The sequence below is a fragment of the Colius striatus genome, chromosome 4 (assembly GCF_028858725.1).
Source record: "Colius striatus isolate bColStr4 chromosome 4, bColStr4.1.hap1, whole genome shotgun sequence".
NCBI classification, from domain to species: domain Eukaryota; kingdom Metazoa; phylum Chordata; class Aves; order Coliiformes; family Coliidae; genus Colius; species Colius striatus.
The window spans coordinates 45643851-45660108 of NC_084762.1; positions in this window are offsets into that span (position 1 = coordinate 45643851).

Consider the following 16258-nt stretch of genomic DNA (forward strand, 5'->3'; position numbering starts at 1 on the left):
ATCTTGTATAAATGTACTGTTAGATTTCAAGAACCTGTTGGAAGGGTTCCCAGTGCTGCCTTTCTGTATGTAGTCAAAACTGCCTTGATAAATCCAAACAACCTGGTATGTTTTTAGCATGCCCTGCTAGAAAAGCAAACAAACCAGGACAGAAGAAAATGAGGTGATTTAATCTTGTTAATAGAATATGACAGCACACTGAGGCCTGGACTCAACATGGCTCCATGAAAGAAATGATAGGCTCACTCATGGTACCCCTTTTTTATCAGGCCTTCATAGAGTATGAGACTGGACTGGATAATTAGTGTGATCTTCTGTCTTTCTATGTTGTTGAATTTCATGTAGATACTATTCTCTTCAGCCAAATTACTTTATTCAGGCCAAAAAATTTCCTTCTCTCAGAGACTAAACTTGGATTCAAAGAAGAGGAAAGCCACCGTGATGGTAGGGAATTAATTAGATAAGACAAGCCTAAATGGTCTTAGGAGGCACTTGAGGTCCTGTGCTGCAGAAGATAGCTGAGGATGTACTAAAAACACAAGAAAGTAGAAATTAATCCTTACTGTTCTATACTCAGTGAGGGACTGACCAGATATTAAATGATGAGATAAAACGGCAGAAGTTGGCATTACAGGGCACACAAATGTGAGCTGAGACTGGACTGATGGACTCTCTAGTTCTTAGGTGAGTTCTAGGGGGGGCTTCTTCCCTTTGGTAACTGCATTTTCGTTTCTTATTACAAGACATGATACTTGAAGGAAGAACCTGCTGACTACACCTGTATATTTTCTATGTTGGGACATTTTTAATGTTCTGAAAGAAATCTCTTGAGGCATGAAGAGATTTGAATTGATTGAGTTTTTTAAAAAAATCTTTAAAAGATCAGATATTTCAAAATATATGTGGAGATATAAGAAACAAGTGAATGAAGATAATGTAGAAAAAAAAAGAGTTCTTCTTTTAACCAACAATTATGTTTTAACAATTTTCCTTTCTTACATTCTTTGAATATAAAGTAAGCATAGACAAATACAAATGATTGCATAATGACAAAAAAGTATATTATGACTTTGAATGTGGAGGTATCTTTGTTTTGTAAATTTTTTATTACATTTGTTATTATGCGTACACCTATTGTGATGCATAAAATTAGAGACTCGGAGGTTTTACATTAAATTTCTTAATGTCTGCTGTTTAGCTGGATTATCAAGTAGTAAAGAAAAAGTTTTAATTCAATGGCAAATAATAAGGAGTTGAGTAGGAACACACTTAGATAAGGTAGGCTAAAAATTGTATCAAAGCAGTATGAAGTATATGCAAATTAGCCAAATGTTAATGCTCAAATGGTCACTTAATTAAATTGTGGTTACAAAGTGTCATGGGCAGTCTATCGCTTGGTGCTGCCCATTCAGCCCCACCCTCGTTAGGATGTCAGAGGCCCCAGCAAAATGGGAGGAAAAAGATAAGCAAGGTTGTTGTGGATTGAGACAAGGGCAGGGAGGGCTCACTGCCAATTACGCTTCCAGGCAAAACAGACTCCAGTACTCGACTTAGGAAAGTAGGAGAGTTTATTCTACTACATACAAGAAACAGAACAGAACAAAAAGCAAAACCAGAGACTAGGATGATGGGAAAATTACAACCAGCACTTTAAAATCTCCCTCCCAAATCCCTCCTTTCTTCCTGGGCCCAGCTCACTGCTCCCCCTCATATATCTCTACCTCCTCCCCCCTCAACAGCTCAGGGCAGCAGGGATTGTGGGATGTGGTCAGTCTCTCTCTTCTTAGATGAGGATGACTCCTGGCATTCTTCTCCTGCTCTGCTGTGGGGTCCCTCCCCAAGGACACATTCTCGAACAAACTTCTCTGGTGTGGGTTGTTGTCAGCAGTTATGGCTTCTGCAGATACAATGTCCCTCACATGGGACACAGTCCTTAGTGAATATTTCTGGCGTGGGTTCTTCCCTATAGTTGCAGCTTCTGTAGATACAGAGTCCCTCCCACTGGACACAGCCTCTTCTGAGCATAGTTTTAATGAACTTCTTTGGCATGAGTTCCTCCCCACAGTTACAGACTCCGTGACTGTGAGATCCCTCACATGGGGGATAGCCTCCATAGTCACTGCCCCTAGCTCGGGATCTTTAATGAGGAGAATTACTGACCCTGATTCGGGGTCTTTAGCAAAATGCAAACAAATTTCTGCTTCATCAGTCTTCTCCACAGGATGCAGGGGAGTCTCTGCTCCAGCACACCTCCTCCTCTCTTTCCTCACTGACCTTGGAGTATGCATGGATGCTTCTCTCTCTCTTCTTACTCCTTGCACCACCACCAGCCAGGAAAGAAGGGACAGAAGAAAGAAGAAACAGGAAGAACCCTCCACTTCCAGCTTCTTCTTAAAAAGTGATCATGGAGGCATCTAATTGGCTCAGCCCCAGAAGTGGATCTGACTCAGAGCTGGCAAGAGTTTTGAGCAACTGCTTAAAGCAGCCATCTTTACAGCCCCTTCCCCCTTACCAGAAACAGCTGTCATGTCAGACCATGACATAAAGTTTTCCTGACTATAAATAACCTGGCTGCAAATGAACTCTGTATTTAAAAGGCTTTTGCTGGAAGACACTTGTGATTATTAAAAAAATATCGTAAAAGAGCTAACATTTCTTTTCCCGATGGTTCTTGTTTGTTCTGTACAGATTCAGATTTTCAAAAGTCAATAGAATAATAAATGTTATAGGATGCCCTTCTTTCTTCAGGAAACTACAACAAATAATATATCTGATTCCCCTCAAACTCTTTTGTTAGTTTCACCCCAGAATGAAACTTGTGCTCCATAGCATAAGGACTTTCTGTAGAAGCTTTGAGGAAACTCTTGATTTTCAGACAGTAGGAAAGTCAGTACATTCTTGGTGACCATAAAGATGAAATCTTTTGAAATGGGTTACGTAACTTACTGTGAATGCAGAAATGGCTTGGCATACATCTTTAATGGGTTCACCTGTGGTGATGCTTGAGGGCAACCTCCAAGCCTTAATGCTGAACTCTAATTAGTGTAGACAAGATCACAGCACTGGATTTCAAGGGAATGCAAGATAACCTGCAGACAAATTACCACTGAAGTAACATGACAGTTCTTGACGGTATGTGCAAATCATTTGCAGAAAAAAAAATACATCTATTGACTCCAGTGTTTTCTAGTATTTTGGCTACCAAAACATTTTACATCCAATAGGTAGCTAGACTTCTGGATAAGTATAGAAGTGGCATTGTAGCTGGAAGGTTTATGGTAATTCCATAAGCAGCAAAGTGTCTCTGCAAAGGAGAGATAAACAGCTAGTAATCCTCATAATTCCCCACTGATAGCCTATCCATCTCTGCTATAAATTAGAAAGCCCAGAGATTAGGAAGGCTAGGCAGGGTGTAGCTCACAGCATTAATCACAGTATTAGGACAGCAGTGTGCTCACATTCTGTGTCCAAAGGGCTGGTATTTCTCTCTAGGTTAAAGTGTCATAATGTAGTTTGGCATACATATTGATTGAACTGCCAACACAATGCAGATATGGTTTTACAGAAGACACTGTTACACACTTCTTAAAACTAAGTGATCCACTGCAGACTTGGGAATAATGCATAAATTTTCACTGTTGGGGTTGTAGCCATGATTTTGTAAGCACTTCAAGTTTCAAATTAAGATTTTTTTTTTTTTAATATGTCTTTAGCATTATTAATATAGGATTAGAGTTAGTTTGTCTCTTGGTGCTGGAAGGAGATTGTGCAAATACTTTGATCTTTTGGAATCAGCATTTGGCCATGAAAGCTGCATTGGTAATGTGGTGATTGCTTGTTTGCATATTCCTAGTTAAATGTAAAATGTGAATGGGCACCTGTGGTGGTTTAACCGTTGCTAGTTGCCAGATACTCACCAAAGCCACTCTGTCACTTCCCCTTCTGAGCTGGATAGGGAGAAAAAATAAAATGAAAATCTTGTGGGTCAAGACAAGGACAAGAGAGATCATTCAGCAGTTACTGTCAACAGCAAAACAGACTCAACTTGGGGAAAATTAGTTTCATTTATTGCCAATCAGAACAGACGAGGTTAATAAGAAATAAAAACTAAATCTTAAAATACCTTCCCCCCACACCTCCTTTCTTTTTGAGTTTTGTACCTCCTCCCTGCAACCTGCCCCCCCCCCCCCCCCCCCCCCAGTAGCACGGGAAAAGGGGAAATGAGGTTGTGATCTGTTCATCATAGATGGTCTCTGATGCTCCTTCCTTCCAAGGGACAGGACTCTTCATGCTTCCCCTGCACCAGCATGAGGTCCCTCTCACAGGAGACAGTCCTCCATGAACTTCAACAAACATTTTATTCTTAAATGCATGGTAGCAGTGTACAAGGTTTTTGAGACGGTGAAAGTGTTTCCATCGTCTTGTATGTTCTTGCTTTGGAGTAGTGATAGGGTTTCTGGTTTTGCAGTCATGAGAAAGGCTAAATGGGAAATTCTAGAGAAAGGAGGTTACTACCTATGTTGTGAAAAATGTCTGCTCAGCTGTCATGGTTTGACATGACAGCCATGTCTGGTAAGGAGGAAGGGGCTGTAAAGATGTCTTCTGTAAGTAGTTGCTCAAAACTCTCCCCAGCTCAGAGCCAGACCCACTTCTGGGGCTGAGCAAGTTAGATGCCTCCACGATCACTTTTTAAGAAGCCGGAAGAGGAGGTTTCTTCCTCCTTCTTCTTCCTGTTTCTTCCTTCTTCTGTCCTTTCTTCTTCTGGCTGGTGGTGGTGGACGGAGTAGGAACAGTGAGAGAAACAACCACGCGCACTCCAAGGTCAATGATGAAAGGGAGGAGGAGATGTGCTGGAGCAGAGACTCCCCTGCACTCTGCGGAGAGGACTGGTGAAGCTGAGATTTATTTTCATTTCTTTAAAGACCCCGCATCAGTGGTAGAGACTCATTTTGCTAATGACCCCATATCAAGGGCAGAGACTCATGTTACTAAAGCTGGCCCCGGACCAGGGGCAGATATTCACTTCATTAAAGATCCTGCGTCAGGGACAGTGACTATGGCCGGAGGAGGCCATGTCCCGTGGAAGGGACCCAATCACTTCACTGCAGACCCTGAGCCAGAAGCAGGGATTTTCTTCTTTAAAACTATGACTGGAAGAAGCCATGTCCTGAGGGAGGGACCCTGTGTCACTATGGCTGGAGGAAGGATGGAGGAGGTTGATCTTAAAGTGCTGGTTGTAATTTTCTCATCATCCTACTCCCTTTCTTTTTATTATTCTGCTCTGTTTCTTGTAGAATAAACTTTCCTACTTTCCTCTCTAAGTCGAGTATTGGAGTCTGTTTTGCCTGGAAGCATAATTGGCAGTGAGCCCTCCCTGCCCTTGTCTTAATCCACAACAACCTTGATTATATTTTTCCTCCTGTTTCACTGGGGCCTCCACCATCCTAACGAGGGTGGAGGTGAATGGGGGGCACCGAGCGAGAGACTGTCGTCGTGCTGCTGTGCTAGCTGGGCCAAACCCCAACATCAGTGAAGTGAGAAAAACACTTTATCATATGTTCATGGGGAAAAAAAGAACGATGTCTAAGAAAGGACCAAAATTACAGGAAAAAAGAGGAAGATTTTTGTCTAAGCATATTGTGAAAGGATGTGAACTGACATCTGGCTGTTAAAAACTAATAGAAGACAGGAACATGCATTGGTGAAAGAAACACCATTTCATTATCACAGAAGAATTTAGCTTCAGCAGATACTATAACAAAGTTGAAGATTTGTGTAACTGCAAATAAATGTCTGCAAGATGATAGCAAAAGACAGGAAATAGAGAGACATTAATGAAAAAGCAGTTAAGAGTAAATACACCCTGTAGGGTAAATATAAAGTTCACAACGAAGAACTGTTGAAGATGAGGCAAAACACCAAGCTGCAAAGTGCAGAAAGTTCTAGTAAAAGGTAAGATATATATGTAAGTCATCATTGGAAAGATGTTTTTCAACATGGACAGATCCAAAAGGAAATGTTAGGACTGGATGACAGAAAAGAAATAAATCTTCAACAGCATTTGGAATCTATAGCTAACATCTATAAAAATAAGAGACTGCTGAAATTTGAGCAAGTACTTACATTGTCATGACTGGAAACATAACTGCTGAGGCATGACTTCTTTTGTGCAAAATAGTGTCTGAACTAACAAGTATTACCAAGACAGCTATGCTGCTTCTGGAGACTTCAACCATTGAATGCTATGTTGATTTGTAGCTGTTATGTGCCCTGTTGTCTGATACAGACACTTTCAATTCTAGTTATAAATACCAATTCAATATTCCAACAGCAGAGGTTAAGTTGAAAGGGATCATTTTTGGTGAGGTTAAGACATATTGAGGACATCTAAATGTGGATATATATCAGTCTTGTAAACCTAGGTATGAAAATTGTGTTAGTTCAAATAAAGATAGAGACTTTTCATAAACTTTAATTATGATAAAGGCAATGTGACCTTTTGCTTAATGGACCATTTGAAAGCAGAGCTTGAGAACAGAGTTGACATTTACATTTACACCAAGCTGAAATACTATACCAGGTACTTACCTAGATAGTTGGTCTGAATTCTTCAGTGTAGCCTGGCAGTGGCTTTCACTGTAACATAACTGCCATCAAGGGAGAAGAGAAAGTGTCACTAGGTAAATGGTTAGTACTCATATGCCAGGAACAGATAAAATGAGCACACAAAAGGCTTTAGAACATGCCAAAATCTGCAAACATTGATTTATGTAGCACTATATGTCAGACTGTGGTTGCTAAAATGGTTGCTGGACTGTTGGGAAAGGTTATGCTCCTTCTAAGGGGATATGATAATGCCTGACAGGACCTATGAAACACCTGTGGAAAGGAATTATGTCTCTTCCTTAGGGTGATTGTGTTAAATCTGGTGCTCAAAATCATTAAAATAGTGAAGATTTCTTCCTAATCAATCTGCTTACTGAATGCTTACACACATCTCTGTACCTACAATGGCATTTTTTTTCAAGGAGAATTCACTCCGTGTAGGCCACATCCTGATATTCCTTTACATTAGATGATAATGGTAATTTCAAAAGTGTTTCTCTAACACTATAGATGCTTTAAAGGTTAACAACTGGCAACCTAAAATCTCTCTGTGTTTAGACTCTTGCTTTGTTGTTATGTTCTATCAGAAAGTCCTTCATGACTGAACTGTGAAGAGACCCTGCTGTGACTGAACAATTTTTATACGTCATGTTTGGACTCCTTGAAAGAGGTTGTCCTTTGTAAGTCAGTGAGTCAGGTGCTTTATTAGCAGAATCCCTTCCAGAAAAGTGAGTCATTCCTGTACTTCATTAAGTTTTTTAGCTTTTTGTTGCTCTGCCAGTGTGGTGTTGGCATGATTGTCTTTTCAGTCTTCTTAAGCAGTTATCATTCACATAATTCCCTTGGTGGCTCACTTCCCTTGAGCCTTACTCTTTTGAAAAGCTATTGTATGTTGGTTTCATTTTGTCTGCTACTCTAAAAATAAAAGTATTTCTGTCAGGTAGCATTTCTTGAAGGAAAATATTACTCTGTCTTGCATGAGGGAGGCCAACGTACAGTTTGCATCATGGACAAAACAGAACTCCACCCAATTTATATCCCTTTATAGCCACCATATGGATAAGCAGGAAAACTGAGGTATATTCACACTGCCCAGTTGTCCAGAGGAGGAAAGCAATGTTTTTAATGGAAAACATAGTCCCTTCTCCTTTCATTTCCTGTCAGCTGTTTGTCATGTCAAATTTTACCAAATAAAAAGGATTTTTTTTTCAGGCGTTGGAAATCTCCTATGGTAGCTGAAAGTATTTTGATGCAGAAAAAAAAAGGGGGGGAAATGAGTATTTGAATAATACTTGATGTTTTGGGTTAATTTGTGGAATGTCTGGTATACGCATTAAAGAGCCTTGAGACTGACTTGAGCTGGGACTTCTTGTGTGACGTAATGAGATTGGGGTGGGGACAATCTTTGCTTCCTGAAAAAAAATCACATTCTCTCTAGACCTTCATTTAGAAGTGAGAAATTGTCAGAATTACATTGTCTACTATTTTGTAGATTGTAAATCCTTACAAATGTGCCATCTGCAAGTTGTAAGCTTCAAGGTGCTTGGTAAAAAGCAAAATGTAGTAAAAGGTGGTCTGAAATGAAGAAGATGTGTCAAACCGAAAGAGTGGTTTAGGTTATAAATATTCTAATTTAGCTGTGTGTATTCTAAATTGTCATAGTATTTCAGCTTGGGAGGGCTAGTTTTTCATGCTCTAAGACTATGCAAATGTCAGCCAATGCTTAATTCTCAGGGCACAATTCTGCTCAGAATTGTGGCTAGGTACATAGTAGAAAAGTCAAAAAACTGCTCATGCGAATCCAGAAGCAGTATTTGCCTTTAGTTGCAAGGCTGACTTTAGCCAACATCATGGGAGATAGCATTACACCTCTAGGCAAGAAAACGTGACTGTTTAATGTTGGAGATGGATCTCATGCTTAAGCCCAGAATCTGAAGTATAACTGTTGGTTGTTTTTATTTTAGCAGGGAAAAAGAGCAATAATCCCAACTGGCAGTCCAAAAATAACCATATTGGAGGGTGTAAGGAAAAAGAAGGAAAAGGGAAGAGAAAAATGGAGAGGTAAATTGTTATTGTGTAGCCACAGTTCCCTTGCAAGGAAGAGCAGGGAGGCAGCATTTTATTAGGAGCACGTGGAAACATAGCATTTCAGTGACGTACAGTGGTTCTGTAATTGAGAAGCAGCAGCACCACTGCTACACTAACCGCATGTGAAATGGTTAATGAGATGTACAGGAGATAAAAGGGGAGCACACCATCTCCAGTTCTTTTCTGGAGATGTCAGGTTCTTGTGGTCAGTTGTGTCATAAATTTCCTTAAATATTTTCTGAATATTTGATTATTGCTGTTTCTACTCCATTATTCACTTTAACATTATCTCTTCTGATTTCTTTCATAACTCCTGATCTCACAGAAATAGTTCTGGTCTAGGTGATTCAAACATCAGGAAAGGCTGATTTCTGGCAATGAAAGATTGTGGTATAGCAGCAGATTCTTGATTGTCCTTCCTTTTTCTTTGATCAGCAGATCATTAGGTATTATGGATACTGTGGAATAAGGGCATGTTTAGGACTTGATAAAGTCATATTGTGCAGTTTCTTCACATTTGTGCAAATGATAAACTTAAACCACAATAGAAGGAATGATATGAGTCCTGAGATGGATTCTTCCTTTTTTTCTGATTCAGAAGAACTGAACTTCTGAGATGTGATATGATATCATAGAATCATAGAATGGTAGGGGTTGGAAGGGACCTTTAGAGATCATCTAGTCCAACCCCCCTGCAGAAGCAGGTTCACCTAGATCAGGTCGCATAGGAACATGTCCAGGTGGGTCTTAAAGACCTCCAAGGAAGGAGACTCAACAACCCCTCTGGGCAGCCTGTGCCAGGGCTCCCTCACCCTCACAGTGAAAGAGTTTTGTGTTATATTTAAATGGAACTTTTTGTGTTCCAGCTTCATCCCATTACCCTTTGTCCTGTTGCTAGATACAATAGAGAAAAAACATGCCCCATGATATGATATGATATGATATGATATGATATGATATGATATGGAGACTGGAAATATGAAGGGGTAGAAGTAGAAAATATGAGACTCTAAAAGTGCTCTGAATCCATTCTTGTTTTTCTTCATGTAAATAAATGTAAAAGTTTTCTTTCTGAACATTTTACAAATTCAGTAGTTCTTCCTGGAAAGTATTGCTGCTAGGTATTACATAGGCTGCCCTTGTTAAGGTTTGAATCATAAATATGACACAGTGCAATATTTTACCAGTAATGCTTAATATTTCTTGGTATTATTTTTCTTTAATTTTATAACTTTGTTTTATATTGTAATTTAGAACTTGGACCCTTTATTCTAAACTTTATATTAATGATTTCAGTATAAGTTTCTAGTTTACTCTGACCATTTTCCTCCCTTGTGCTGTAAAATTTTAGATGGCAACACATCATGATATTCCTTCAATGCTGAGTGGTCTAGAGAAAGCTGAAACAACTCAAACTCCATTCAAGGACCATAAATGCTGCCTCTTGTATTATTGTAGAAGCAAATGCAGAGTCATGTGTCTGGGCTGGGAGAACCCAATGCAACAGTGCAGACTGGGAGACCAACTGTGTAGAAGACAACCTTGTAACTGCTGGAGGTATTTGTGGACCAGTTATGCATGAGTCTGCAGTGTGCCCTTGCAGCAAATACAGGCAATCATGTCCCAGTAGTGTTAGTAGGCATAACCAGAATGTCCTTCCCCTCTGTTTGGCACTTGTGAGACCACATCAGGAGAAACAATTTGGGGTTCCTCAGCAAAATAAATGCATTTTAAGTTCTTGGAGGTCTTCAAGACCTGCCTGGACATGTTTCTATGCGACCTGATCTAGGTGAACCTGCTTCTGCAAGGGGTTTGGACTAGATGATCTCTAAAGGTCCCTTCCAACCCCTACCATTATATGATTCTATGATTTATTGACATGGTGAATCAAGTCCAACAGAGAGCTACTAAGATGACCATGTGGCTGGAGTATATCTGAGGTTGTGCAAGGTGAGGCTGAGAGAACTGGGTTTGTTTGGCATTACAAAGACATGATTGATTGGAGGTCTTATTGCTGTGTTCACATATTTGGGACTTGCAGCTAAAATGAGATACAAGACATTCTGATGAAGTACTAGAGATGGGGAGAAATTGCCAGGTTTAAAATCAATGGAGCACGGTCCTGAGAGACTGAGGGAACTCCGTAATTGGATGTGTGCAGAACTTGGCTGGACTTGCTTTGAGATGGGTACTTGGACCACATGAGCTCTGGAGATTGCCAGCAATTTACAGAGCTTTGTGCATACTAGTGAAAGATCAAGAGGAGAGAGAGATAAACTGGATTTCCAGTGGGCCTATGTAGCGCAGGAAGTACCTCCTTAGTTAGAATTGTAGGAACAGTTATGGACTGGGTTTTTTGTTGGTTTTTTTTGCTGTTGTTTGGTTGGTTGGTTTGGGTTTTTTTCTGAAATGCTTATGGCTTTACCTTAACTTACTTGAGGATGTTTCTGTAGTTTCTCATTTTAAGATAAGTTTTGTTTAGTTGTGTGTTTGTCAGATTTTCAACCATAACAGTAAATCTTCTTTCCCGCAATAGCTTTAGCAACTGATAAGGACCTTAATGATCCAATGCCCCATTTCTTTGTGAGCTTTGATCAGTGAAGTAGATAACAAAATTAATTTCTGAATTATTCTGGTTTGGGTTTAACTTAGATACTGTCTGTAAATGCTAGAGGTGATTTACACTTATCTGTGTCTCAGTTTCTGCTTCAGGCTCTCAGCAAGCTCCAACAGATATGAAATAGTTATGAAAGGCTATAGCAATATTTAGAAGTCTCTTTTCAGAATTATAATTCTAGAAATTTTTTTGTGTGTGTGATAATTTTAAGTTCTGGAGGACAAGATAAAAAGCTAGAAGTTCTCCAAAAAGGTGAGATGCAGTCTCTGGTGGCATTACTTTGAAATAAGGATGCAAAAAGTACATTTTGTGTAGCTTTATTTTAGTTCACTGACTTGCTTTGAACCCATCTGCAAGACATTGTTTACTCTCTGGAGGCTGCTTTTGTGGGCCAGCGTGAGAACTGAAATTGCTCAGCAGTTCACCTGCTTTGAGCCCATACAGATTGGACAACTGTCCAAAAATCTCCCAAGCAAGGATGTACCAATATGACATCTAACTCAAAGGGTTTCTTTATTGTTGCATGTCAGTCATCTACATATGTGAGTTTTGTGTTGTATTTGGGCCTCTTTTTTCAGGACGGGTGTGTGATGTCTCCTCTGAGCTCAGCTGAGGACTGTTCATTCCTCCTGTAGTAGTCTCCCTGGATCCCTCTTTTCATGGGAGCTCTTGGCACAGGGTGCAATGAGCTACTCTGATGGAGGCAGATCGTCCATTGATCCATTGACACAGGAGCCATATGGCCCTGCCGTGCCCCATCGGATCAGACTTTGTCCATATGTGCACAGGTAAGATGCCAGGAAATGCATCGTTACTACTGAACTGGCTTTTCTCACTTGCAGCCTGTTCCCTTTGCAAGTAGTCACTGGCAGGCAGGGCACCAGGAACAAATGGCAGGGATTAGCCTAACTGTAGCTTTCCTTCTCTCAGAGGGCTGACTGCAGGAACCCAAGTGCCCTTGTTGTGCAGTGCCCATAGGCTGGACTCAGTGCAGTGTCTATGTCCACACTTGCTAAACCTTGGGTTTCTTGGGACCACAATTGCAGCTGTGAGTGTGGGTGGACAGATGTGTGCAAAAGACACTGTCATTTCACTGATGATGGCCTGGATAGGCTTTTGGTGTAGCTGGCATGAACTGTGTGACACAAACTGGTCAGATGCTCAGGGCAACAGGCACTGCTGCTCCATAACTATTTTATAATCTTTTCCATTAAGTAGTGATGGAAGTACCCTTGCTCCTGCTAAAGTCTGCCAGTGGAGATGGAGAAAGCAATAGCCCATTCATCGTGTTAGTAGAATTTGGTTTATCATGGAAGAAAGAAAGATAACTGAAAAAGTGAACTGAAAGGAAAAAATGTTGTGCAAAAATGAATTATTTTTGTCTGTGTTGGTAGTCAGTACCTTGTTCCCTTTTTGGTAAATTGGAATGACAATTTTTAAATAGTAATTTAAAATTAAACTAATATTAAGCTCATATATAATCAGTCCTTAAAGATATGTTAACTAGTGTTACACTCAGAGAGACACTAATGAATTGCCAGCTTCCTGAAATGTGTGTACTTCCTATGAACTACCCAGACTGCTCTAAAAGAATTGTGTCATCAGTTTGTCCAGATGAGAAGGCATGTGGTAAACTCTTTTATGATGCCAGTTGTCTGTAATGATAGCTGTTTGTGTAGCTGTGCTATGCACTGAGCAAGGGTAGAACAGTATTGCAGCAGCTGCTACTAAGTGAAGCAAACTGCAAAAGGACACAAAAAATAAAATTAAGACCAACGTTTTAGAAATGTGAGGAAAAGAAAAGCAGTGCAGCCACCCAAGGGAGCTTCTATAGCAGCAGTAATCTGAAACACCCAGGCACATTGCCAAGAGCTCCAGTAGGTTGTTAATCAAAACTTCCAAGTCTCCTGCCAATCCAAGGCGCTCTTAGCATCAGAAGGGAAAACTGTCACATAATGATGTGATACTTAACTTACATAAAGAATTTTAAAATGTTTTTGGTGGGGCATATTCTAAGCAGATTTTTTTTTTTTCACTCTATATAATTATCCTTCCCAGTGGACTTTTAACTGAAGCAACATATTTCTATGCACTTAATTTTTACTAAACACACAGGATAATTTCTGATACCTTAGAAAGTATATTCTCTTTTCTTGCTTGCAATTAGGCGTTCCGGTAACAATATGTAAATCTTATAATTCTTCCTTGAAATGGAGTAAGATAGAGAAGGTGGAGATAGAGTAAGATGGAGAAGGTTAAACAGGTATCTGTGTAAAACAGAGACTTTAATTGTGATGTAAAATTTAAGTAAACTATGTATAGGCATTTCAGTTATCTATATAGTTAACAGTAATGTATGGCTTTGCTTCAAGCATTAAATTAACTGAAAAATAACATCAGCCACTTCCTGTTTATTGGGATAGTTGGTTTCTTAACATTATCACTCAGTAGGCTTTTTTTTTTTGCAGCTGAAGCTGACAAATCCGATTAACTAGGAAATGTTTCTATTGCATAATCTTAGCAACAGTGAAGGCAGCAGTGATTTCAGCCTTTTCTATCTTAATTATCTGGGTAAAGGATTTTTCAGTTCACTCAGAGGAGGAGAAGGTGGCAGGACATAAAAGGAAGGTGTGCTCTTGTACATGGTTTTCCCTTCCCTCACCTGACAAGTCCTTGACGATCCTGGTGAGGATGTCAGCAAGAAGCAGGAGGAAGGGCAGGAAGCAACAGCAGTAACCACTGGCCATTGACACTAACAGTGTTCCCTGGTGGCTCTGCCAGTGACGGTGTCAGCATTAGTTTACATAGTCTGGCATATTTTGAGGGGAAATTTGCTCTTAAGGGAATGGCATAGAGTACAGGGAGATGCTGGTGAGGTTGGAGAGCTGTGTTTTTATGGGAGCTGTGCTGCCATAGAAACCAAGAGACTATACTTAAGCATTGGCTTTCTAAGTAAATCACCATAATTGCCTCTGGCCTGCCTAAATCTTGGGAGAGAGAGGTATTTATGGCACTCGGGAGAGGAGAAGTTCCCTCCCTTGTGACCCTACTTCCCAAAAATACCATATGCCAACAGGATCCTTTCAAGGGAATTGTTGAGAGTATTAATGAAACAGAACATCCTGTGCTTTTTTTGTAGAATAACCCTTGTCAGCTGATTTGGAGAAAAGCTTTCACTAGTATAGTTTTCAGCCTGTCAAAGTGAAGTAGAGGAATTTGACATGGAAGTGAAATTCCATGTATTGCTTTATAGGTCTCAAATTTTATGTTACAGATATCACTTAGCCCGTATATTTCTGCTTACCAGAATTCCAGATACTTGCACTAGAGTTGTTAATACCATAAAGACGACATGATAAATCATTCTGTTAGGGGCCAGAGGCATACTTAGGGGCTTTATGCAAAACTGATGCAAAGAAATACTTCCAGTCTAATAGGAACACCCTTTAACTCAGTAGTAGTTTGGCTTTTGTTTCGTTTGCTACATTTACAGTGTACCTATGTACGAAGTATGTGGCTTGCCTTGGATCACTGACTAGAGTGCTGAAAGAACCTACACATTTTAATGCAGACACGAGAGGAATAAAACAGAGACTAACAACTTCAGATTTCCTTAGAAACTTTACCCAAGGATCTAGGAAGTAATTTTACTGTTCTGCCTACGGGACAACTCTCCCAAAAGGCACAGCTATTCTTCTGTTAAACGTGAGGTGGCTGTCAGTATAGGTAGGTGCAAGATTATGTTAGTCAGGTTAGGTAAATGACAGCTTTGAACATCATGAGTTTCAGTGCAGGCTGAAGACCCCGAGTAGATGCTCAGAATAGTAAGTGGTCTTGAAAAGCCTGTGGTGGAACATGTTTGGCTATGAATGAGGACAGTGCTCTTAGTAACTGAAATCAAGTTTAATTTTACCATTTGATTTGGCCTTTTTAGCTGTCTGAAAACTGGGTGGGTAGTCTGAGTTATTATCTGGGTACATTTCCTAGCCACTGGAAAAGTGGTGCTACATCTTGTCTTAAGATGACTAGATGAAATTACATATGCTGAATAGCGCACTTAAGAGTATTGATGGCCTCTGTATGCTTTTATGTACTGCAGTCCATCACAGGCCCCCCACAAGTGTCATGTATCTTTATGTCTTGTGCTCTTGCTTCAGTAAAGTTGATCAAAAGATCACTTTTTTGACAGAAAAAGGTAAAACTGGATTTCAATATTGTGTTCAGGATAGACTGCAAGTTGTATTTTTAACCCCAAATCCATCAGTCATTTATATAAGATCCTAAATCATGCTTGTGATACTGGCAGGCCACTTGTACATCCATAACTTGTTGATCTGCTTCCTGCAAATATTTTCTCCCTCCGGAATTACAGTAAAATTATTGTATAGTTCTTTTTCAAATGCTTATGTCATACAGGCTGCTTTGTTAAAAAATTCACCCGTTGAAGGGATTTGAAAAAGAAACTCTGTAAGAGAGCTCGGTCTTCTACGTGATACTGGGTTGATCAGTTTATGAAGACCACTTCTTCATTTCCACTTCTTCATGGAAACAGAGAAAAATAATTTGTACAGAAGTCCAAAGTTTTTTTGATCTTTTTCAATGGTGATTTTCTAGAAATCCAATTACAAAAAAATCAGGAAGCTGTTCTAAAATCTTGTTCCTTTAAAAGTATTCTTTCTTTTGCAGCAATGGATTTTTAATGGTGGAGGTGCTTCATATTGATCCTGTTTTAATAAAATGTAGTAACCCCTGTGAACTTTAGGTGTGACTTAAATTGCCACCTTTAAAAAAAAAAAATCTGGCAGAAACTGATGGTTTGCTTTTCAATTTTAAACAGCTGTTCCTTTTATGAGCTGTGTAGTGAGTTACAAATGTAAATTTCATCTGGGAAAAGTACACAAATTTTCTACTGCAATTGCTCCCCTGGCATTCTGCCTCAGAATGGGG